This window comes from Dermacentor andersoni, chromosome 1 (assembly GCF_023375885.2).
Source record: "Dermacentor andersoni chromosome 1, qqDerAnde1_hic_scaffold, whole genome shotgun sequence".
Classification (NCBI taxonomy): Eukaryota; Metazoa; Arthropoda; class Arachnida; order Ixodida; family Ixodidae; genus Dermacentor; species Dermacentor andersoni.
Window position 1 is genome coordinate 342,339,891 of NC_092814.1, and position 24,901 is coordinate 342,364,791.

The following is a 24,901-nucleotide window of genomic DNA, read 5'->3' on the forward strand; positions in this document are numbered from 1 at the left end:
AAGTTTCTTCGTTGCATCCATACTTGCCCCTAACTCCTCGGAGGCCAGAGTAGGGTCACATGGCAAATTATAGGAAGTGCGTTTGAAAGTTACACTTACACGACTCGCCGTGGTTGCTTAGTGGCTGTGGCGTTGAGCTGCTAAGCACGAGGTCGCGGGATCGAATCCCGGGCACGACTACCGCACCCGTGTACTTAGATTTAGGTGCACGTTAAAGAACCGCTGATGGTACAAATTTTCGAAGTCTTCCGCTATTAGGCGTGCCTCATAATGAGATCGTGCTTTTGTCACATAAAACCCCATAATCTAAAATGACTCTTGTGGTGTTTTCGTTCGAAAGCCAGGATTCTATAGCTAAGAGAGACATGTATTAAGGGTGTCCGAATTATATATTCTTTGATCGCCTGTGGTACTTTCACGTGTGCCCTTTGCTCGGTACACGATCGTTCTTGAATTGCGTCCCTTTTGGAAAACTGCTACCGCTGTCGACAGCCAAACCCGCGATATCGCGTTCAGCGGTTACACCGCTGAGCTGCGCTATGCCACGGAGCCACTGCAGCCGCGAACAAATCTGTGGTCGCGGGACAATGTTCACAGATGCGTTTGTGTTTGCTTTTTTTTTCGGGGGGGGGGGGGGGGACGGATTTGTTTTGCGAGGAACACACTTGTCACGGATAATTTTTGCAAAAGATGAGTAGCCACAATCCCGAAATAAATACAGTGGCGCTACCACGGACAACGGTCGAAGCCGATGACCTGAGTGCGTCGCGCCATTCCGAGAAGGTCGGCTGTTTATCGAGGCTGTTAACATTGCTGGGCGCAGCATGGCACGCGGCTGCTATTTTGAAGTTGCGATCGCTTTAAAGCGAAAAGCAAAGGCGGCCGAAGGCTTGCTGCGCGGTTTTCCCAGTGTCCGTCAGCATCAACAGCGCCTGCTTCGAAGGAAGCGTCGTCTGTCTTGAGGCTGCATGGTTCGCAGTTAATGGTAAGTCATTTTCCTCTCACTTGAATCTATGATAGCGACGAAATACTTCTTTACACTCCTTTAGGTTTTAATTCTTTACGCCTAAAATGAAAAGATACCATAGACTAGAGTAATATTTCTCACACTTTACTCGGGAATCGTTAGAAAGAGCCAAGCGTAAACGTGAAGTAACGAACTAGTTACCCTGTACTTGTATCTAGTATAAACGTATCACGGCAATAGGCTTCTATTCAAACTCGGCTCCCTTTCTGCTGCGCAGTGAGTGAGTGTGTGAGTGAGTGAGTGAGTGAGTGAGTGAGTGAGTGAGTGAGTGAGTGAGTGAGTGAGTGAGTGAGTGAGTGAGTGAGTGAGTGAGTGAGTGAGTGAGCGAGTGAGTGAGTGAGTGAGGGAGGGAGGGAGGGAGGGAGGGAGGGAGGGAAAATTTTATTTAGCTCCAGTAATTTTTCAGGGGATTCTTCCTCCTTATGTCTTCTTTGTTGGTCTTCACCCACTGCTTCGTCTGTCCTCTATCGTAATGGTCTGCTGCCCTTAGTCCAGGGCTCCGCTGGCCTCTGCTGTCCGTTGTGCACGCCGCACTAGATTTGGCTGGTTACAGAGGAAGTAGGAAGCGATACCCTCCGCTGACGAAGCCCCTTAGCAGGGAAGGAGCTGTCCCATGGAGACAACTACAAAACGGGTCGTACCCTAACCTTCCCGTGCTAAATAAAATGCACCCCACACAATATAAGAACGCTTGTCCATGGTGCAACGAGAAGGCCACATTATACCACATAGCATGGGCATGTCAACAAACTGACGTATTAAGACGGGTTGCGCTGCCCACCCATAGAAACTGACGTACTCCCAGTCATGTTACTCCCAAATGCGGAGCAATGGGAGGAACTCCACAGCGGTCACCGGACCGCTGTGGAGTGACCAAACAATTTCTCTCCTTGGCAGCAGCGAGCCGCCTGTGCCAATGGAACTGCCGGTCCCCGTCCTATCAGCACATCTTAAGGAAAAAAAGAATAGGTTGTTATAACGCATGACCATGTCAACTTTGTGAGTCAAGATGACGATGCAATGCCACCATGAATATATATGTAAGGTTGGGTATATATATATATATATATATATATATATATATATATATATATATATACATTTATCTAGCATAGCTCGTGTTCACAGGAATGCCTATTACAGCGAAAACGGTCTTTTCAAGCTGTCTCAACGCAGATGATGCCTCTGTATACGCTTTCAGACAAAATACACCCTTCTCATGCCCCACGCGCGCATACTTGTTCACCGTGTATTTACCGTATTTTACGGCGTAATGTACGACATAAATTGGTACATTTATATTTACTTGCCCATGAAAACTGTAGAAGACCTACGGGGTCCTGTTTTACCGTGAAGCTGCTCCTCGCCATAGTATGTCTAGCCCGCTCTATTTATGCGGTCTCTTTTCGACTCTAACCTTCGTTATTTTCATTTCTATGTGGTAACAGTATGCAAAAGATGCATAACAATACAGTTCAATTGCAAGAAAAGGCGCAGCGAGAAGTCGCGGGTGTAGGGTGCGATGCTCACACCTGTATAGTTAACGCCTCAGTTGTAGCGTTCTAAAAGCAACATTTCTTAACGTCTTCACACCTTTATCAACCATTACGGCATGAACTTAATAAACGGTGATCTAATAACTTGCAAACCACCGCAACTTTGCGGAAAGTATGCCTATTTGCTTCACACGACACAGTGAATACTGGTTTGTCCTAAGAACACGTGCTAACTGTACTGCTACCCGCACATAGATTATTTCTTTCCCGCACATACTCAATTAAAATAAGTTCACTGCACGCCAGCGTCGCTGCTTTCTAGGTGCTAGGAATTAACTTCGCAATTAGGCGCCTTCATCGTCAAGCGGAAGGTGCAGGACCGGAGGAGTGGTTCTCAAGTAATTCTCAATCGCACGGATTGTCGAGAAGCTTGATTGAAATACCATCATTGTTTGAGGCTAGGCTGGAGCGAGCAATAGTGGTGGTTCTCCACGAATAGCATTGGCGCTATCTATGGTGTGCGGAATCTAACGCGTTCACAATAGGTTCCCTCATGTCGTGTGCGCATATGTATTGATCTCAGTCAAGGAAGGCCCATTGTCTTACTCTTTCTCAGGGAAGTAGAAACCCGCTTCAGGTAGCACGCATTTAGCTAGTAGACGTCTCCCTTTAAGCTTGATCCAGCTAAGAGTAGGGCTAGTAGCCGTCTTTCGTAAACTGTAACCTAGCCCTAGACTTCTACAAGCCAGCTGGTACCTTACCAGCTGTAGCAGCTGCAATGTACCATCTGGCACATTAGCTCCCTGCACTTACGGCTAGTGGCCAACTGGGGAAACACTGCTGTAGCTGCGATGTGGGCATTGAATGTTCTGGCTTGTTTTAGCTTAGCAGGTGCTATTGGCTCTACTGACCATGTTTACGTTATTGGAAGGTTGAACACTAATCTTGCATGCCACTACACTAGCACAAGGCATGCAAGGGCCCTGTAAAATTTTCACTTTGACTGTGGTCAGTGTCTTTCTTATGCCAAGTTCATTGCCAGACAGATGAGCTGTTTTATGCCCTTGATTTCATGTCACTGTGATGCTGCACAATTAGCAAATGTCCCTAATAATCATTTAGAGAAGCAATTAATAGGCGGTAACTGGTGACACGCGCGTGGTAAAAGCGAAATGCCATACTAAAACGCTGCTGCACGCAGGGAAGTGACGTCACAGTTATGGTGACATTTTTAAACAAGTATGGCATGTTCCGGTTTATAGTCTTGCGCGCGCTGCTGGAGCTCCTTCAGCTTTTCAACTTAGCTAAAACACAATTTTACGATTTCTTACTGTATTGTGTGCTTTTATTTTTCTAATTTGGCAGCCTGCAATACTTAGGTGCAGCAGGCAGGGCATAGTTTCTTATTTTTATAATTTTATTTTTATTAATTTTTATTGCCCAACACAATCTTTATGTATTGTGTGCTAGAATGTTCTTCTAGTTAGTTGCGCTGGGAGAACCGAAGGATCTTCGAGCTTGCGATCTCGAGCGACACTTGGGCTCAATGCTTGAACAGGTCGTTTCCCTGTGCCTTCCAGTGCGTTTATGGTTGGTAGTGTGGTCTTGTGCACCTCCTGTTACGTTTTCAGTGCTGTTGCTCTTGATTGTTGAATTTGCTGTTGTGAATGGGGCATATGTGGGCTCTCAGTTTGGCAGCACTTTTTTCTCTTATGGTAAATACTTTTAAACTCGTTCTAAGTGCTTTTTGCTGCAGTTGCCGCTTAGTGTTGTGCATCGATCGCGAAAAAAAATTGTTTCATCCTTCGTAGGATGGCTGTTGCAGATATTGCCTGAGCATTTGCCTCTACTGTTTCTTGTCTTGCATGTTCATACTGTTTCCTTGTTTATCTTGGATTTTGGCGGCTAGCGAATCGCGACTTTCTTGAGCACCTGCTCGCCACAGTTCAAAAGGCACATGTTCAGCAACCCGAATGTAAACTATGAAGACAAATATTGCAGAACGTGGTCCAGCCGCTCATAGTTCTACTCTGGCTCATTTACGTTGTAAAGCTTGGCTGTCTTGAAGACTAAGAAATTTTCTTAAATTTCTTCCAGCTAGTTTGCTATGCTGCTATTTAGTATTGCTTCTTTTGATGGCGCTATGTGAGGTACCAGCTTTGCGCAAATGTTCCTCGCAACTTGTTCTCAAACACGATGTAGGTTCATTGCAGGAAGCTGCATTTGGTTATAGATGTGGGATGCATGCTAATATGACCGGTTTGGGCTTGCTGGTCCATGCATGCCACACTCAAGCAAATGCCAAGTTTCCTTTGTAAGAAGCTTCCTTGACTTCGCAAGGCTTGTTTGGCTAATCCCTTCATCTGTGCAAAAGAATGCTCATAGGTCTTCAGCCTTACCCTGATCTTCTTGTCCAACAAAAAAATATTTTAGGCATGTAATTAGGGATTATATCTGGGTGATAATGTGACAATTTTTGCCTCTATAACCTTTCTTTTCTCCCATCTTATCAGTGAAGACTTTGTTCGAACAGAGTGCCGTGCAGTGACGAATTCTCATTACAATAAGAAAATCTCTGAAGGAGATTTTTGAGTCTGACTAGGAATTCACTTTGGGCAAGTTGGTGAAGTCTGCTGCACATTGTTTTTGGGCGCAAAAAGGTGTTTATAGAGGAAGGACACATGAAAGTGCAACTACCAACAGATTTAATGATTGAAAGGATGGAACATAGGGTACAAATTTTGCGCACACACAAGAGGCGAATGTTGTGATAGTGATAGTTTGTCTAGTAATGCTACAAATCGGCATTAAACAAGTACACCTTCGAGGCATTAGGGCAATTGAAGTGCTACTAACGTGTGCACAATCTTTCTGATAAAATATACCTTCGTGAGCTCAAGTGCTGTTTTGTTGCTACTCCTGCCCAGGGTCATAATGTGCGAATGCACGCTCACATGAGCAGGACTTGCAATGTGCGCTGCACCATCCGGTTTATTTAAATTGTTTGAATGCTCCCTCAAATAGTCATTCAGGCATTGGGCCGTTTGGTCCACATAGAACTTGCCACAGCTTAGAGGTATCTTATAGACCAACCGACAGCACAATGCAAAAAAAAAAGGTTGGCGTGATTTTTTATACACCCTTGTCTCGTGGTACGAGAACACAATTGGGCTAATTTGACAGGTGTGTAAACGAACAATTGGGACATTGTATCTAGCAGGCATGTTCTTGATAGCTGTGGGCAAATTTATGTACATATTTGTACATTGCACATATTTGTACATGAGGCGTACAATTTTTGCACCTCATGTCTAATGGCGTCTGTTCAGCTTACTTCTGATTAGCAAGTCCTTGTCGAGCTGCTATTCAGCTTTCAGGGAATGGAATCGGCCATGGCACGCATGACCTATAGGATAAACCTGCTTTTAAAAGCCTGTCGATCTAATCTGCCTCATTTTGCCATTAGTGATAAATAATTCACTGCTGTTACTATAGCACCCACTTAAATATAGTCCAAGGTGATCCCTTTTTGGTCCCAAAACATGGACGCCGCCGTCACCTTACCTGCAGAAATTTGTATTTTAAATTCCTTAGGTTGAGGGGAACAAATGTCTTAATTTTTCCTTGTTTTGACTTTGTACAAAAATAACCGTGTGCCAATTCATAAAGAGTAAGCTACAAAAACAGATGCCTCACTTGACACTAGCGTACAAGCTTCTGGCACTGCCCAGGTGGGAGAAAGAACTATCAGTGCTTTGCATGGCAAGTTGAGTCAACACTGGCACGGTGGGACCGGTCTGCCAGTGTTGTGCTTATATCGAAACTGCATGCATGCTCTTGCTTAGAGCGACAGGAATGGCATGAATTTTGCTTTCTTGCTTGAAGCCAGTAGCAAAATTGTTCGCTTTCATGTACGACAAATGCTGTACACTGCTGCGCACATTTTCGGCGTGAAAGAAGGGGTCTTTCTTTGCTGGAGTTGCAACATTGATAGCAATAGAAACACAACTTCTTTTTCTGAACTCTGCCACATCGTATATGAATTTATGCTTTGAGATAGCAATTCAAAAGAGTCTGCGAGCACGACTCGACTTGATATTCGAGTTGCTCGCTCTTTCGTGGCACTGCTTCGACGCTCTTGTAAGCCCTCAATTTTTGCTTACTTTAGCATGCCCAAAGTGATTAGCCGCTTCTCAAGCCAATGCACGGAGGTAATGATGAAGTGTGACCATTATATTCACGACACTGAAATATCTATGCATTTCGCTGGATGTGCTACTGCGGCCACACTTTGAAGAAAGCGAAATGGAAAATTGATTTAGGGGCGTGTTAAGGTAGATATATGTCCGGATATTTATAGTAGGCCTGCCTCACGGTCCACTTCTGCCGGATTATTAGTATGCATTGCAGTGCTATCACAAGTCGGCGGCAAGCCTCACGCTATTTTAAATGTAAAACTTGTCTCTAGTTGCAAATCAGATTAAAGGGTCCGATTAGGGAGACACTGCTGCTCCATGTAAATAGCACCTCCCAGGCACATACCTTCACTGGACGCTGAAGTAACTAGAGCCTTGTCTGGCCACCAGCATGAAACAAGGGAGGCGATGAAGCCTTGAAGCATTGGGAGGAGGGGGGGGGGGAATCAAGGGAGGCACTAGATCACCCGGAGCAATAATCTAAAGAAAACATGTGTTTTATGTTAATCTTGATTTACTAAACAATTTCCTCGCAATAATCTGGCACAGAGGGCATCTTAACCGAGCCTCTACACGGACAGGCAGAAGAATGACACAAATGTCGGGCAATGCCATTAGAAATGTCAACACACGAGCACAGAAAGCGCAGTTGCCGGTGATGTGAGGAGGGACGACTTAACAAGTACCACAACGCGGAATGGAAAGAGTATGCGTCAGCTTCCGCATATTAAAAAGATTCATGCTTTTATTGAACACCCCAATACCATGCTGTGCCGCCACCAGCTTCAAAGCCGCGAATTGCACTGTTTTGCAGGGTGCCTATTCCCCATCTGACCCCTCGTTGCGCTTCTGCTGTGACAAGTGTTGCGGTGCTCACTGACAAGCTGCACTGTCACGAGCATATACTAGATTGAGAAGTTACCTCATTTCCGCATTTCTTGTCAGCAATTGGGGCACATTTAGCTAAAACTTTCTTGTTTAGTGCATTAGTATTTACTCTAAGCACCCTTATAACAAATCGAGTGTCTTCTACACATTTAGCTCAAACCTTCTATTCTTTTATAAAACAGATTCTGAACAGTATCCACAATTGCCAAGCAGGTCACTTCCTTAGGCCTCCTCGGACATTCTTATCTTCCAAGCTGAAGTATCCCGCATGGAGCTGAGCCACCGTTCTTTGACCAGATGATCAAAAGAGACAATGAAATCAGAGAAACCATAGGGTAAGTTAATTGTGCATTTTTTGGAATTTATAGATAGTATGGAAAGACAGATGAAAGTGGACGAAAAGATAGCTTGCTGTAGGTAGGAGCTGAATCCACACAACCTTCATTAGGCATGTGGTGCCTTACTAATTCAGCTACTGTGGCACTCACCCTCCCATCCCCTTGGCATAAGCCAGTACCACTCACAGCCACAGCAGCAGACGTCTTAACTGCAGGCGTCATGAAATACAACAGCATGCAACTGTTCGACGACTCTGAATTCGGCTGCCCCTTGACGCCCTAAGCTAGGCTACGATGGTTTATTGGCCACTTGCCCAATTGGGGCAAGTGGCCTATTGATGCGATTTCATCGAATGAACAGGCATTTAAAATCCAGCTTCACTCAATTTGTTGTACATGCTGTTACCAAATCTGTTCTTTGAAAGGTGAAGAGTTGCTCACTAGGACACACCATAGGACATAAAAAGAACAGACATCACTACGCATGACTTTGCGCCATATGTGCTCAGAATTAGCCACAAATTGAAAAACTTGGCGGGTAGATATGGTGCCCCAGTGGTTTCTCCCGCACCCAAGCGATTAGCCCAATTGTGTCTTTGTACCACGAGTACTGAGAGACAAGAATGTATGAAAAACCACGCCAAACCCTTTGTGTGTAGTGCTGTGGGGGTTATCAGCGTGATACCTCTCAGCGGTGGCAAGTCCTATGCAGGTCAGAGGGATTAGTGTCTAAAGGGACAATAAAGGCAAATAAGTCAAGCTAAAGTAATAGATTAGTGCTCGAGAACATCTGCATCACTATTATTGCGAACAGAGCTTCAGTAATTGATAAACTGAAGTAAATACAGGACACAATTAGAGGCTCCCCCGGGACATTCAAGCACTAGCTCGATGACAAAGGTACTCCTCATTCCTGGAAGGCAAAATCCTGGAAGGCAATTCATAAATAAAAACAACTTGCAAGATGGGCTTGGTGGGAATAGAAACTGATTCTCCGGAGTGTGAGACGGAGACGCTACCACTCAACCATGAGTTCGGTGGTTCAAAGCGGGACAAAAGAGCCTCTAGTGAATGCGGTGTTGCCTTAGAAAGGGGCCGTAGAAAGTTATACTGCGCTGTATATCGGTAATTATGAGCATTTAAATTACAGTAGTCGCTGCTTAACAAGTAGCGAAGTGCGTTTCCCCTACATTTCTTCTGCGTTTAGCGCACACGTAAAGCCATCTTGCGGCAAACACAGTAGACCCCCTCCTCGCAATGTACGACGCTGCCCCGACAGGTGGCGCGCCACTCGCGCGCTTCTCCGCTTCGTCTAGTCAAGAGCATGCCGAGCGTATGAGTGGGCGGCGCGAGCGGGGTGCGAACACGCTATCGCATTCCACTCTTGTAGACAAAGCTTAAGCGTGCTGCAATTTTTATCGAATGCGAATTATCTCCATAATTTTGTGGAAATCTTGGTTCGAATAACCTGTTTCCACCACTCAAAGTCTCGGGTTTTTAAGGTTTAGCCGGCCTGCGGTGGACGCATATCTCTAGGGTCCGTGCATTCACGTTTATCATGCACCTTTCTTCAGCTATGTGAAGGAACGCCAGATGTTCAAGCGTATAATACGGAGCCCGGTTCTTTATTGTCACGGGTAGGCATGGTTAAGTGCAGGAGCTGAGCTACCGTAGCTTTTTAAGTGTGCTGCGATAGTTTTGTTACAGTTGAAGCTTAATTGTGCTTCCTGAACGAAAAGCCGTCCGAGGTGATGACAGACGGCTCGCCATCACTTGTGCCGGGCACGTCTCTTTTCACTTTGGCAGCCAGCGATAATTGTGCAAGATTCGCCACGTCGATGTGGAAACGTCCGGCTTCTACTTTTCCAAAAGTGAATCCTTGGACTCGTAGAACAACTACACCGTCGTGGAGGTCAAGCGATTGAAGAGCAAATGCCGCTAGACAAGTAAGGACGAGAGTGAGCATGGCCCCAAAGGATCGCCTCACGCAAGTTACAATCTTGCGTTTGTGCCTCAAGACACATTCTCAAGACCTACCTTGGTTAATGCGGCTCTGAAAGGAAATAATGAGGTAGCTTTGAACGCTAAGAAAAACGGAAGCGTTATTTACGATGTCGTCATTGACATCACCGATGAGGAATTCCAAGGGCTTCTGTCTTCAACAGTGAAGGTCATCGACGAGCTTCAAGCTTCCTTTCGAGGGACACACGATACGTGATCACGTCAAGGTTAGCTATGTGAGACACTCTGTGCGTTCTTACGTGCCCCTACCTCTGTGATGTCGCAAGTCCCGAAAGCTTGGTCATGCCAGCGCTGTGTTCATATGCCAGACGGCAGGACTTCGCTTGTGCATGTGCATATTTCTTTCCTACCGTGCATGTGCTTATGCACGGTAGGAAAGAAATAAAGTGCTTGACCTATAGCGGACCCCACGAGGTAAATTTCACCAATTGTCCCCAACAGAAAAAGAAGATAAAATTATTGACATATCACACAAAGGTGCGACAGCGTAAGCGGAGCACCGGAGGAGAATATCGCGTCGTCGACATGAACAAGCTGCCGGTCCAACCGAGATCTCCCTGGCTCTCATCCCGCAGTTCCAATGGAAGGTATTTGAATCGTCATCGGTGGGCCTCTCCAAGCCACATTGCTTCAAGCGAGCAGCACAGGCCTGGCATCGGATGCAGGACCACGCCTGCCGCTTCGCACAGGGGCCTTGGACTGTGAGCTCGAGGAACGGCAGTGCAACGAAAAATCAACATCGGGCTCTCTCACAAATGTCATGCTGCGACAAATAATCGACATCCTACAGCTGCTACTGTCTGGTTTTGACAAGCCAGTGGCTCCAAGAGCTGCAAAAATCATGCAAGCTATAGACGTTCCCGTAACCACACTGCAGTAACCTCAACCTCTGTCCGCGAAGACGTGTGGGTTGCGCTGTGAAGTATGCATGTACCCGGAGCACAGGAACAGTACGCTGTGCAGCTCTCATCATCATCATCTTCATCACACAAGCGCCTTCCTTCCATTTCGCATCCCACCTCTGTCATTCAGACAAAATCCTTCACCAGTGTGGAGTAGCAGGTTACAGGCACTTCACTCAGGCCGACCTCGCCATCTTTCTGTCATTGAAAATTGCCCCTTGCTCTCTCTCGATTAAAATGTGTAGCATCGGGATGTTCCGCCAGACATGCATTTATTATTTATGGTGAAATAAACATATTCAACCTTATTTCGCTTCTCTATTTGTCCCTTTAACGACTGTCACGAAAGTCTGGCACCAAAGTTCCAGCATGAAAGACGCCATTGAATGTCTCTCCAGTGCTCAATATACTAGCTAAATAGCTCAAAGCGATAGTTTCAACGCTAATCACATTAACGTAGATATGTATCGTTCTTCAATATGTGCCCAACCCTCATGTAACGTACCGTTTAGGGACTTTTGAAGCATACTATATAAACAAATAAATAGGTAAATAAATAAATAAATAAATAAATAAATAAATTGTACTGAGAAATACGGGCGCCTGCAGAAGACGAAAAGGAAGAAGACGGTTGCTGTTTATGGCTGTTATTTATTTATTTACGTTAACTTATTTTATAAAAATTCTTAAGCATATTTTCATTACACTTCGAAATTACAGTTGTATAGTCCCAAGCTCTACTATTCAGATCTAGTTTTGCTTAACTTCAAAACATACGGAAAACCGCATGCTTCTTGGCCAATCCCCAATAGCGGGTATGCGCCACTGTTTGGTATACAAGACAATAGAAGACAAGACGGTCCTCGTTTATGGAAAAAAATTATTTTGTATCGCCCCAACGCTTCCGAATCTGCGACTCTATCTGAAGCCGCCACTTATGCCGCAGAATGTCGTCAGATCGCTCGTCCACTTACCGCGCAAAATCACGCCAGCCAGAAACATGGTCGTGACACAAGCTTGACTTTTCCTTCGTATTCACCTGGAACGCTGGTATAGCTCCGCGTTCCTTCCTCTACTCCTGGCCTTTCTCACAGTTCAGCTCAAAATATGACGGCCCTTACAGGGTTCCACAACAGACGTCCCCGGTCAACTACGTCAATGTGTCTATTGAGCCATCTGCGGGCGAGCGGCGTCGAGGACGCGAAACTGTTCGTGTCGACCGACTGAAGCCGCACTACGACCCACCAGTGCTTGCTGTTCCATAGGTCGCCAGGACGACTACTTTTTCGGCGGGGAGTGACTGTAGTGAGAAATACGGGCGCCACCAGAAGACCAAGAGGAAGAAGACGGTTGCTGTTGTTGGTGCTCGCGCTCGTCCCGCTCTGCCGTTGTCTCTAGCCTTAAACATCATCATCATCATCAGCCTGGTTACGCCCACTGCATGTCAAAGGCCTCTCCCATACTTCTCCAACTACCTTAGTCATGTACTAATTGTGGCCATTGTAGACCTAAACACGTACTATCAAAATAAATAAATGAATAAATAAATAAACAAATAAATAAATAAATAAATAGGTTCTGCCGAATTTTTCTTTCATTGTTTCTTTGCCTCACATGTTAGGGATAATTCGAAGCAAGTAAAGTATGAAAGCGGTGCACTTGAGATGCACTAGTACATATATTAAAATGATCTCAACCTACACTCTAAGTAGCATTGCCTTTCTGTAATGGCAGCGACATCATTGTCTGATTACCAAGGTCTCCTGCGCATGGTCGTATTACATCGGCTACAGAGGCGGAGACAACGATTCAATTCTGCCACGTATTACGTTCCCTGTGTCTGGTTTCCTTTATTTCTGGCTTTCTTCTTGATTAGCTTTGTTGTACAGATTGCCCCCTTTTTTTTTTTGCTTCCTTACAAATTAACCTAAGCAGAAAAGCTGTCAATTCAACGACAAAAAACGCCACCATGACTGTCGATGACAGGACCGTACTTGCAAACTACTGTTTTCTCTGCTGCGGCGCGCAAACGTAAAAATATGAGCATCGGTCCGAAAAGCCGGCCGCCATATATCAAATGAGTCCGCGAAAGTGCCACTTTTCTACAAGTTAAGTGTGTATAGAACTATTGTAGCTCTGTGCGGATGTTCGTGACAATAAACACATTCCCTTTTCGTATTAATAAGCATATTCATAGCGATGCCCGTCGCCTGTGTGTGAGGTTCACGTGCGAGTAAAAGACGAAGACGAAGCGCCCTTCTCCGTTCGACGCTGCACGAGACGCTGCACGAGAGCAACCAGCCAACCGAGCAAGCACCTCGGAGACGATGGCCGCTTTAGCCGCTCTGAAGTTCTTCACGCGTTCCCGGATGCCAAGGCATCATCACGCAAGACGTCAACTGCGCATTGACCGGGTCCGCCGTTCGGTTTCACTCTCCATCCGACGTCGTGCTGGCGGTGCTAGGCAGCGGGCTTCGACCGACCAATTATCCCTCCGGCTGCCTGGGCGCCACAAGGACTGCAGCAGGTCTCCTCGCCACGTCTTCCAGTGCAAGTGCTGCCATGACGCCATGTCGGGCTTCACTCTGGGGACAGCAGCAGCACCTGGCAACTGCAGCATCCTACCGCGCTTCTGGCTCCGGCACGAAAGGCAGCGCTCCAGCAGAGCCCTGGCAAGTGATGTTTGTTCATTCGCTGTGAGTGTATGTAGCTGCCCAGCCATCAATATTATTTCATACACGCAGATAGCACGCTACGTCACCGGATATTTTCATACTGAGGATAAGATGGGCCATGCTGCCTTTTGTCCTTTATCAGTCTGGATTGAAAACCTCCTCACAATATTCATCAGTAAGAATGGAACGGTCTCTCCTGTATTTTTGTTTATTAATTTTAATCCTTACGTTGGTGTCTTAGCGCAGGTAATTGTAAGTACGTTTTAAAGATATAAGTTTTAGAAATATTAAACCGCAAGCAACGTATAATCGAAGAAGTGCCTCTGTATGCACCCTTGTATCCATCTTTGGCGCGGATATTTTGTCCACGCAGTGGCCGTGGTTCTACGTTTTTAATAAAGACTGAATAATAGTAGGAACTAAAATTCGATGAGGTAATAAGCTGTCATGGGAGCCCAATAGCCATCCTGTCGCTGTCTAGAGGTCGAGGTCATGTGTTAGGTCCTAGACGGGGGGGGGGGGGGGGGGGGGAATTCCTATCGGGGGCAGCTTTAAAAATGCACGTGCAGGATGGATTCGGAGCACGGTAAATAACCCCCGGCGGCAAAATTATTGCCAGAGTAGTGCGACTCATCATTGAGTTGCAGTTCCGACACCCAACTCCCGCCAGACCCACGCCAAAAACAAAAAAAGGAAAGAAAGCCCTCGCGCCTTAAAACGTAAAACTATTCCAATATGTTTTTATTCCAATCGTCTCACGTCAAGTTTGCGCAACCGCCGACGCAAGCATCACGCGGTGACCCGCAGCGCTGTCTGAACAGCCCAATCAAACACTCCTACTTTTCTTTGCTTTCGAAATGAATAAGATTGCCTACGTTGAAGTGTTTCACTTGTAATTGGTTGGCAGGAGGCGAGGAGCACGCTCAAGTGGACAGCGCTTCGATGGGACCGGGCCACCGCACTGAAAGAAATAACCAGATGAAGAGGGTGGTGTCGGTGTTTGCGATTGATCCGCTTTCTGTACTTAGCTTGAGGTGGCTGGTCGAAAATCGCGACGTCGTTTGACGGATGGTTAAGAATGCCGCTAAAACGAATCCTCAGCAAAGAAGAGTTGGAACAGCGGGATCGTAAACGTGCCGAAAGAGCTCAAAAAGGTTACACGGCCAGGCAAGCAGTTTATTATCCGCGAATAAACCCATGCTTTCTGGCAGGTGCGAGTAGCCAGTGCCTGAAGGATCGGCGGCCGCCATCTTTTATTCCTTTGGGGACGGGGCAGGCTGCGACTATTCAGAAGAAACTTCAGACTTCTTCGGTATATAAATGCATCTTTAACGCGGACACGTCATTTTGATGCGGTGAGTTCTTGCGGTTTTCTGACGCCGCGTGACAAGCAGGTGAACAGGGTGCAGCCCGAAAACATTTGACCAATAGCCGAGGGCTAATGTCGAAAAGCTGTCGAATGAGAAATTACAATTTTTCTTTTGTTCGGTCAACTGAGGCATAATCATTGCGTACAAGGTTTTTCAGAAGATGGGCTATCGGTCGAAAAAAGCTTTTGACCAATCGAGGAGGGCTGATTTCAGAATTGAAATAGAAATGTTTGGAATACTTTTACATTATAGCGTCCCTGGTAGCTAACTGAATCATTTAGAGAAGCGAAAGAATCATTTTATTTAAATGGCTGTTTCATTACGTAGTTGCGCAAACTGACAAAATATAGAAGCCGACTTTATGCTGGCGGGGCTACGCAGCGTGCATCTACCGACCAGTTTTCGCTCCGGCTGCCCGGGCGCCACAAGGACAGCAGCAGGTTTCCTCGCCACGTCTGCCAGCGCAAGTGTCACCATGACGCCATGTTGGGCTGCCCTCTGGAATCAGCAGGAGCAGCAGGCGGAAACTCCAGCATCCTGCCGTGCTTCTGGCTCTGGTACGAAGGTCCCTGCCCCTTCCGAATGATGGCAAGTTGTGTTTCTTCATTCGCCATCAGTGTTAATAGCTCTGCTGCCGTCGAGGTGATTTCATAGGCGCCCATAGGAAAGTGTCACGTGATATTTCTATATTGAAGTTACAGGGGAGTGGCCTCTTTGGGCCGCTCTCGGGATGCAGTTTGCATTCGGCTGGTCGAAACCAGGCGTTCTGAACAGATTCGCGTGGTCTATTCAGAGCGCCGCGCTCCAGCAGAGAGCATTAGCAGGCGGTGCTGTATGCCTTCCACACGACAGCGCCACAGAGATCCTAGGAAAGGTGGATAAACGCGGCTACTCTGATGGCTCTGGCAGCAGCTAGCACGTTCGGCTGGGGCAGTATTTCTACGCCTCCAATCCCGAGAGGGCTCCGCATTGCTGTAAACCGACTTGGAGCGCCGTAGGAACCAGCAGAGTGTACCACAAGAAGCACTGTGTTGGCCTATTTTCCTTAAACTATTTGGATTAGAAGGCATCTACTCATCAGGAAAAACTGAGGGACATTTCAAGCGTTCAAGTATATTTTTAGAATTTGGTGCTTTCGTTAAAGAATATTCATGATGCTTTTTTTATTATGGCGTTTTACATGGGAGAACCACGATCTGATTATGACGTACGCCGTAGTTTGGGACTCCGGAATAATCTTCACCTCCTGTTGGTCTTTAACGTGCAGCTAAGCCTAACTGATGGGGTTTTTTCGCGTTTCGCACCCATTCAAACGCGCCCACCATGGTCGGGATTCGTTCCCACGATCTCCTCCTGCTTTGCAGCGCAATACCATAGCCACTAAGCAACCACGGCGGGTTACAGAGAGTAGGTATAAATCATTCTCACGGTTCGACAAAGAAACCTTAAAGAGAAGCTGAATAGTCCGTCGAATTCAATAAGACGCTCTTATACGGATGTGGGAACCTTATAAACCATGCAGGTAAAATGTTGTGGGGGATTTTTCCCTTAGGAACGACGCAATCGTCGGTTAAAATTGCGGTGTAGCTCCGCCCCCCGTCTAGCGCCGCGCGCTGCTGCTGACGCTGATGATGCGAGCGGAGACCGGAAACCGCGGCGTAGTGACGTCAGCACTGGTGTTCCGTTCCTTCGCAGTCTCCGCGACCTTGCCTGACCGGGCTTATTTCTGCGTGCGTGCCGTCCTAATCTGCTGCGCTCGACCCTACATTCCTTTGTTTGTGTGTATATAGGAGTGGTAGTTGACGTGCGCAGCATCAATTGAACTTGTAGGCCGACCATGCCGGCATTCTGTGCAGCGCAGCCTACGCTTGCACGAACACCAGTGGCCGCGACGATGTTCCGATGTTCCATTAGTTCCTCCAAGACAAGAGGCTTTCAGCTAAGTGGGAAGCTGCTGTGAAGCGAAACAACTTCAAGCGCTCAAGAACAACAGTGTTGTGCTCTAAGCACTTCCGTGACGATTACTACCGGAGTTTATCAATAATGCGCGCTTTGGGTTCCCCTTCGTGTTAGCCCACTGAACGGAAGGTGCATGTTTATCTCCCACCCTTGACGCAGGTTTCATCGTCAGGCGCCGCGAATTTTCTATTCGCACGTGGGTTGTGAAACAGCCTGCTTGCAGCTACCATAACGCAGTGCAAGCGTAAAATTTGCACGTGTTGGAAAGCCTGCTCACGCCAGGACGCTGCGCTCCCCCTTCTTTCGCACACATAGAGAAATCGACCATCTCACGTAGCCGACGGAATTCGCCGGTTACGAGTAGCGTGCCGATGGCGCGCTGATGAAGGTTCTATAGACTACACGTGCTACAACAGCCGGTAAACTTTTCCCGCGTTTAAACCGTCTGTGAAGATTGCCGACAGCTTTGGGGCAGCGCACAAATGCCGAAGATCGCATCACCTCTTGCGTTCTACAAGGAGGCATGCAGGAACATAACACTACAGTTGTTTGCCCGGAAACGTACTCACTGGAACGCTGAATGCAGCTTAGCAAAAAACATACTCGTCAAAGAACATTTCCAACACAAGGAGGTGCTAACACTTTCGTTCGCGTGGAAAGCAGTGCTTGCACCAGCATTTTTTGCTTCTTGGAGAGGCCGGCTCTTCGCAATCGGCTCGTACATGTAGGTAGTAAAGTATAGACCCCTCACAAGTGATCTTGCAACGCGATAGCGACAGCGCGACAAGCGAGGCGATGGCTATCGCGTTCACTCATCGCCTGCAAGCCGAACTCCGCGCGAGCGACGGCTTTGAGCGACGACTTCCCGATGTGAGGGCAGCAATATACGCGCCGAAACTAGCGTGACGCTTGCTTTATCAACTTAGGTTGATGTATTTTACTGAAAAAGGAGCATAAAATATTTCTGAAGGTCTTGCACTAGGGTCTTATTCTTGCACGTGTAAAATTCAATAGTTTGCTCGTTCCGTGCGACAAACAGTAATATTTGAGTTATGTACATCCAGTTCCGGCTTCGCACTATTGGCTTGTCGCTCATAGTACTTCCGGGTGACAAGCGACGAGTTCTAGATTTCTAGAAACGAGCGATCGAGCGACAACACCGAGTGATTTATTCGAGCGACGGCCCGTTTTATCGCTCGAAGCCGTCGCCCGTCACCGTCGCGCGCAATATCGCTCTCGTAGAGTTTGGGCCTAACGCCGAACTCCCCAGAGAAACGCAAGCTCTCGAAATTTTCCATGAACGTCTCAGCAAAACAGCACCAAACTACCTTGCACCGTGCTTTGTGTGAGGCGGCAGCAGTCGGTCCGGACGAACACCATTGTTGACGTCACGAGGCGCCCGACCAATCACAGGCGGAAACGAGGCGCGCGAGCTGGGCTTGTCTGCTGCTGCACTTTTCGTCGAAATAAAACGTTTCGATGCGATATTCGACTTCAGAAGGTTGAATACCACGACGTACTGCAGTTCACACATTTTTTTCTGGAAAAGCCTTCAGCTTCCCTTTAAATCGAAAATGTACCTGCTTGTCAATAATATATGCCTTCTTTACATATGTGTGGAGTGAACGTCGGTCTGTACAATAAGAAAGGAAATCATTCTAGCAGCTTTATCTTTGTCGACAACTATTTTTGGCTCTAAAACGAAAGCTCCGGAACCAAATCGCGACTTTTGCACCACTGCAGGAAGAAGTCCCGCAGTACTGCTGACGTTTTCTTATGTTCAAAAAACACTGTCTTGTTCTTTCAAAGCATAAAATTGGAACAATACGTAAAACAGTGAGCGACTGATATTTTACTGTTTGCGTAAGTTTGCCCTGTTGAGTTCTCCCATACTCGTGAAAAGTCGTAATATTTATCGATATAAATCAAGTAACACCGTTTGTTTTGACATTCTTACAAAGAATCATCCAAAGTGTTAGGTTTTTTGACGAATCTTTCGATATAACTACGCTTTGCCTTTCAAACAGACGGCAATGTGTTACAATCAAAGACTTCACTTCCTCAGCAGTAAATGCACAGAAATGAGTATAAGACAGGGCACCGTTCCACGGTGTGTTCTTTTCAATTTTCATACGTAAATTATTTCCCCGTCCCTTGGCCTAGAGTATAGCACAGTTTAAAATACAGTAGGTTGTACGAGCACAGCAAATGTGTGCTCAAGTCAATATTTTCCGTATCGCGGAAACTGTACAACGTCGGGGAAATTGCTAGTGGCGCCACCTCATTGTATTCAGCTATGGCCGCTCATTCAACAGCATGCGCTTTTCGGTGTTGCTATTGTGTCTGACCGATCATATGTGGAATCACCAGAACCATTTTTCACATGTTAGCCACGAGGAAAAAAAACAAAACCACTTGAAGCAGCTTTCACGTTTTTGTGGCGTCAATGTAAATAGCGCATGGAAACGAAATTACAACTTTGCCCACGAACAATAGGATTTCGAGCCGCAGATGATGAACGCTGCGGTATTTCAGCGAAACAGTTGAACAGTGACTTAGAGTTCCTATAAGGAATTCGTGCGTAGAAGTACGAAGGGAAATACACTGTAAATGACCTGTATTTATTTATTTATTTATTTATTTATTTATTTATTTATTTATTTATTTATTTATTTATTTATTCGATAACAGCACTGAATGCCCTGCGGAAGAGGGCATTAGAATTGGCGGAGGGGGGAACACGAACGTACCGTCATAACAATTTCTGAGAAAAATGCAACAAACGCGCCTATATACACGACTAAATACGGAGACACATTTTATGTATAGTAAAATCACAGTTTGGATAAAACCAAATTAGGAGTATATCAGAAGAAATTTGAAAATTGAAACACCTAGAATTCATAATACATAAAAGGCACTCAAAGAGGATAATTCGAAAACAACATTTACCGGATGGCAAAGCTACCGGAGGAACACAACATAGAATTTAACTCATCCATTGCACAGAGACATCACATTATGACATACGTACGCAGGATTTGTTGAAATTTGTCGCGGTGAACTTCAGTAAGCAATGTCTGATGGTAGGTTGTTCTAGTTAAGTATGAATCTGGGTATAAATGAAATGACGGCACGCGAAGATCTGAGTGATAGACCGGGCTTTGACTTAGAGAGGGTGATCTCGGCGAGAGAAAATGACAGAGCGTGAGTGAAAGAAGCCACCAATGCAAACGCTCGTGATGTTGAAGTTTATGAAAGAGCGATAGGCGCGCGTGTTTGCGGCTTAGTGATAGCGGATGCGATTCGGCACCATTCTTTAAACATGCAGCACTATAGTTCGCGGGATAATCTGTAAAGATAAAGCAAGCAGCACGGCTTACAAGTATTCAAGGTTACGCACGATAGAGTCCTGGTTCGGATCCGAGGTGGCGCATGCCTGTTCAATTTTGAGGTATCACTAATGCAGTGTATATGCAAGATCTTTTTTTAGGTGTAAACGTGCTTACTTTAGTCTGTGTTTGATTATTTCAAATTTACAGTTCATAGATGCAAGAGTAACGTTAATGGGATGACGAACATATGTTGGATTCCATTGCAAAGTGTCTCCTCAACAATCTTATTATCAAGAGAGTATGACGTTGCAATACGAGACGAGGAGCGGGAAAATGACATGCATTTAGCTTTAGCATAATTTAAGGTCATTTGCCAGTCTGAACACCATGGACTAAATGCGTTTAGGTGTGGTTGGAATGCTTCACGATTAGCGTTAGTTGAAATTTTGCGGCAAATAGCGCAATCATCAGCGAAAAGTCTTATTCAGGACGAAATGCAGTTAGGCAAATCAATAATATAGACCATAAAAAGCAAAGCGCAAAGCACGGTCCCTTGAAGAACGCTGGACGAAACTGGAATAAAGGAGGAAATGTGGTGTTCATGGTGCAGGTGTTCCTGTGGAAATTTTATTATTTCGCTAGGAACTATTGGCTTGCTGTCGCCTGATTGCCCCGGAACTTATAATTGCATAACCGCATCTGTACAGCGCTTCGAGTGAGCGTGGGCCATGTTAGTGGATTTGTCGCACAAGTGCCACGCACGGGTGACAAAGGGCTTGTTTTGTGCTGTCGCAGTGCGACGATCTGTGGCCACGTCGCCATTCGGCGAAGCTGCAGAAGCTGCTCGACGCATGAGAATGGCACGCAGCAGCACAACTGGCGTCATTGAGGAGGTAATGTATGGTATGTGCACTTCGGCCATTGGCGACGTTCTACTTGGAATCCACCGTTAGAACTCAGTTATCCTTTACTTGGCGCGTGAGTGTTTCAGCTTTATTTAATGACACTTCGCGATTAACATTTGCAAAACAAGATGGACAATAATGCACGTTTATCGAATTGTTTTAGCAAGACTTACTATTTGCATAGGCCGCGGTAAGGGTTCAGAAACGACTGCTTGCGAGCCACAGATTCTGCAGTACAGGAAGACATGAGGGAACAAGGGTCGTAAGACAGAGGGAGAATCGTTGAAAAAATGTAATGTAGGGTTTTACGTGCGAAAACCACGATCTGATTATGGTTCACGACGTATTTAGGGACTCCCTAAATTTGGACCAGCTGGGGTTCTTTAACGTGCACCCAAATCTAAGTACACGGGCCTTTTCGCATTTCGTCCCCATCGTAATGCGCGGCTGCCGCGGCCGGGATTCGGTCCCGCGACCTCGTGCTTAGCAGCCCAATACCATAGACACTAAGTAACAATGGCGGGTGAGGGAAAATCGTCGTCAACTGCTAGAACGATATGTTCCTCGTTCGGATTCCGTCCACCAAGCGCGTCGTATGAGCAGATCATCAAACTTTCTGACTTTTTGGAGTGTTTGAAAAATGACCGTGTTTTGATCGGAGGGGACTTTAACCCACCTGAAATTGACTGGTCATGTGCAGTTCCCAGGAACTCTGTTAGTGGTTGTTTGTACTCCTCGTTTTTTGATCTAATGGACACTCATGCATTTGAACAATATGTCCTCGGTGCGTCGCGTGATGATGGTACTGGCGATGTCTTGGACTTGCTATTGTGTAATGGGTCTGGTATTGTATCAGACGTTCATGCACTACCTGGATTGAGCGACCATAATATATTTATTGCTGACGTTAGTGTTACAAATGTGCCAATAGTGAAAAAACCGCCTAGAAAAGTGTTCTTGTATATTAAGGCTGATTACTGTTCTATAAATCAGTCGTTAGATTTGTACTTCCCAACGTTTGACACATTAGAGGATGATTTGAGCGTTGAACAGTTGCGGGAAAGCTTTAAAGAAAAGCTCTTCTATCTTCGAGATAAGTTCGTTCCAACTCGGATGCTTTCATCTAAACGTGATAAAGATAAACCGTGGTTTCGGCAGGAACAGCGCATCTTGCTGCGCAGGGTGCGGAGGGTATACTTAAAGTATAAAAAACACAGGTCCCTGGAAGACTTATCCAAACTAAAGCTAAAGCTTGATTTTGAGAATTCAGCCAAATCGGCTAAGGAATTTTATATTGCTCGTCTTGGGGAACGGTTGGTAGAAGATCGCAAAGAATTTTGGAAGTATATTCGGCATAGTGGACAGAACGACAATTCTGTCCCTCCTCTTGAATACTTAGGCACGGTACTTGATGATGACAAGCGCAAAGTTGAAGCATTTGGTAGTTATTTTTCTTCTGTGTTTAGTAATCGCCAGTTTCGGGTTGTAAGTCTCGATTTTTCGCTATGCAATGAAGAAATGCCCGAAGTTGAGTTTGCTTTGGAAGGTGTACGTAAGCTATTAGAAAATGTTTCTCCCAGAAAGGCGAATGGACCAGACAATATAGCAGCAGCAATGCTTAGTAGTTGTTGTGAATCGTTGTGCATGTATTTACGCCGTCTTTTCCAAAAATGTTTAGACATGGGTACCGTACCTACCGACTGGAAATTGGCAAATGTCGTGCCTGTACACAAAAGTGGGCCCAAAAACTGCATTGAGAACTACAGACTGGTGTCTTTGACTAGTATTACATGTGAAATAATGGAACACGTTATATATAGTTGTATTATGTCACATCTAGTTAAAAATAATCTATTAAATGCAAACCAACATGGATTTCGGCAGAGTTTTTCTTGTACTACGCAGCTTGTAGAATTCACTCACGATTTGGCTCAAGCAATAGACAAAAGGCAGATAATTGATTGCATCTTTCTAGATTTTCGTAAAGCATTTGACGTTGTGGCTCATGACCTACTTATTAGCAAATTACACGCCTACAAGTTGCACAAAAAGGTAATTGCATGGATATCTGAATCTTTCACACAGACAACAGTCTGTGGTTCTCAATGGCATCTCCTCTGATCTTGCTGCAGTGACCTCCGGAGTACCCCAAGGCTCTGTGTTGGGGCCCCTCTTGTTTTTAATATATATAAATGATATCACTAGTGGTATTATGTCATCTTTCAGGATGTTTGCAGACGACTGCGTAGTATATAGGGTTATTGATAGTGATTCCGATTTTTATGCACTTCAGAGTGATTTAGACAAACTTTCAACTTGGTGTGCGAAATGGGAAATGTCAATTAACCTTTCAAAATGTTTAAACATCAACTTTACAAGGAAACATTCATACAAGACATACGAGTACAAATTAAATAGCGTTACTCTAAGCAGGGTTACGGAATGTAAATACTTGGGAGTTTGGTTTACCTCGGATTTAAGGTGGAACAGGCATGTACAGGAGGTAAGAAAGAAGGCGGCACGAAAGTTGGGCTTCCTCCGTCGAAATTTTGGCCAATTACCTAGTAAACTGAAAGAACAGCTGTATTTTACTCACGTACGTTCGGTACTTGAGTACGCTTGCATCTGCTGGGATACTTATACGTGTCAGTTAGTCGATTTACTTGAAAAAATTCAGAATAGGGCGGTTCGATTTGTTCTTGGTAATTACGACAAAAACATCAGTATTACCGAAGGCAAGCGCAGACTTCATTGGCAAGATCTAAAGGATAGAAGAAAGTGCCTCAGACTCAAATTTTTTCACAGTCTTTACTATTCTAAAATAGGCATCGACAGGAACAAATATATTAAATTACCATCGTACATTTCCCGTAGAAAAGACCATGCCTTGAAACTCCATGAATTTCCTTTTAAGGGTGACACCTTGCGTTATGAATTTTTTTACAGGACCACGAGGGAGTGGAATGCTCTCCCGTCAAATAGTGTTGGTATACAATGTAATGAAACGTTTTACCGCGCTTTGTGTGTTGAAATGAGTGTCAACTGATGTAGATATGTATGTACCCCCCTGCTGTAATGCCTTCTATGGCGATGCAGGTACTCAATAAATAAATGAATAAATAAATAAATGACGACTATGCGCGCATGCGCGGTTACCTGCATGCGGAAAAAGCGCTGAATTTTTTTGCCCAATTTCGTTGCAATTGGCCTGCGCACTTCGACCCTCGTCACCGTCCTCGAGTGAGATTTTAATCCAACGAACAGTTCTTTTTATATATATTTTTAAAATAAAAGTATGACCCACGGGTACGTGGTTGATTATCATTTGACCCTCGCAGTGCCCCGACCTGCCTGCATGCTGCCCTTCGGCGACGCTGCGGTGGCTGCTCAATGCCGGAGAATCGCATGCAGCAGCACCGCCAAGAGCACCGCTCACTTCACCACGTGCATCGCATGCTGCAGCTGCTGCGCCTCCAGCGAACCAGTGCTGCCGAACGAGGTCACGTGGGCTACTCTTTCCCTAGAAAGAGTACGCGCGCGTGGCCAGGAAGTTTATGTTATCGCTTTTGCTTTCGTGATCCGTCACTTTTTGTTCTACTACTTCTTTAATATATCAATAAACATAGTTTTGATTGTCTACTCGCGTGACGTGCTACGCTAAAACGCTGTCGTTATGCGAGAAGAGACGATTTCAAGCTGTGCCGAAGTCTCTCCTCTCCTATACCCTTGCTATCAACAATCGCAAAAAAGGAGTATAACTATTGAAATGATTACGGTGTGTTTCACGG

At 45.6% G+C, this 24,901-nt stretch overlaps 1 long non-coding RNA gene across 1 annotated transcript; it reads left to right on the plus strand.

Moving 5' to 3' along the window:
• The first annotated feature begins 20,982 nt into the window (after window positions 1–20,982).
• LOC129381248 (uncharacterized) lies at window positions 20,983–24,752 on the plus strand. Its single transcript, XR_008609461.1, has 2 exons — window positions 20,983–21,111; window positions 24,452–24,752. It is a non-coding gene; the product is annotated as an uncharacterized lncRNA (long non-coding RNA).
• Window positions 24,753–24,901: the final 149 nt, after the last annotated feature.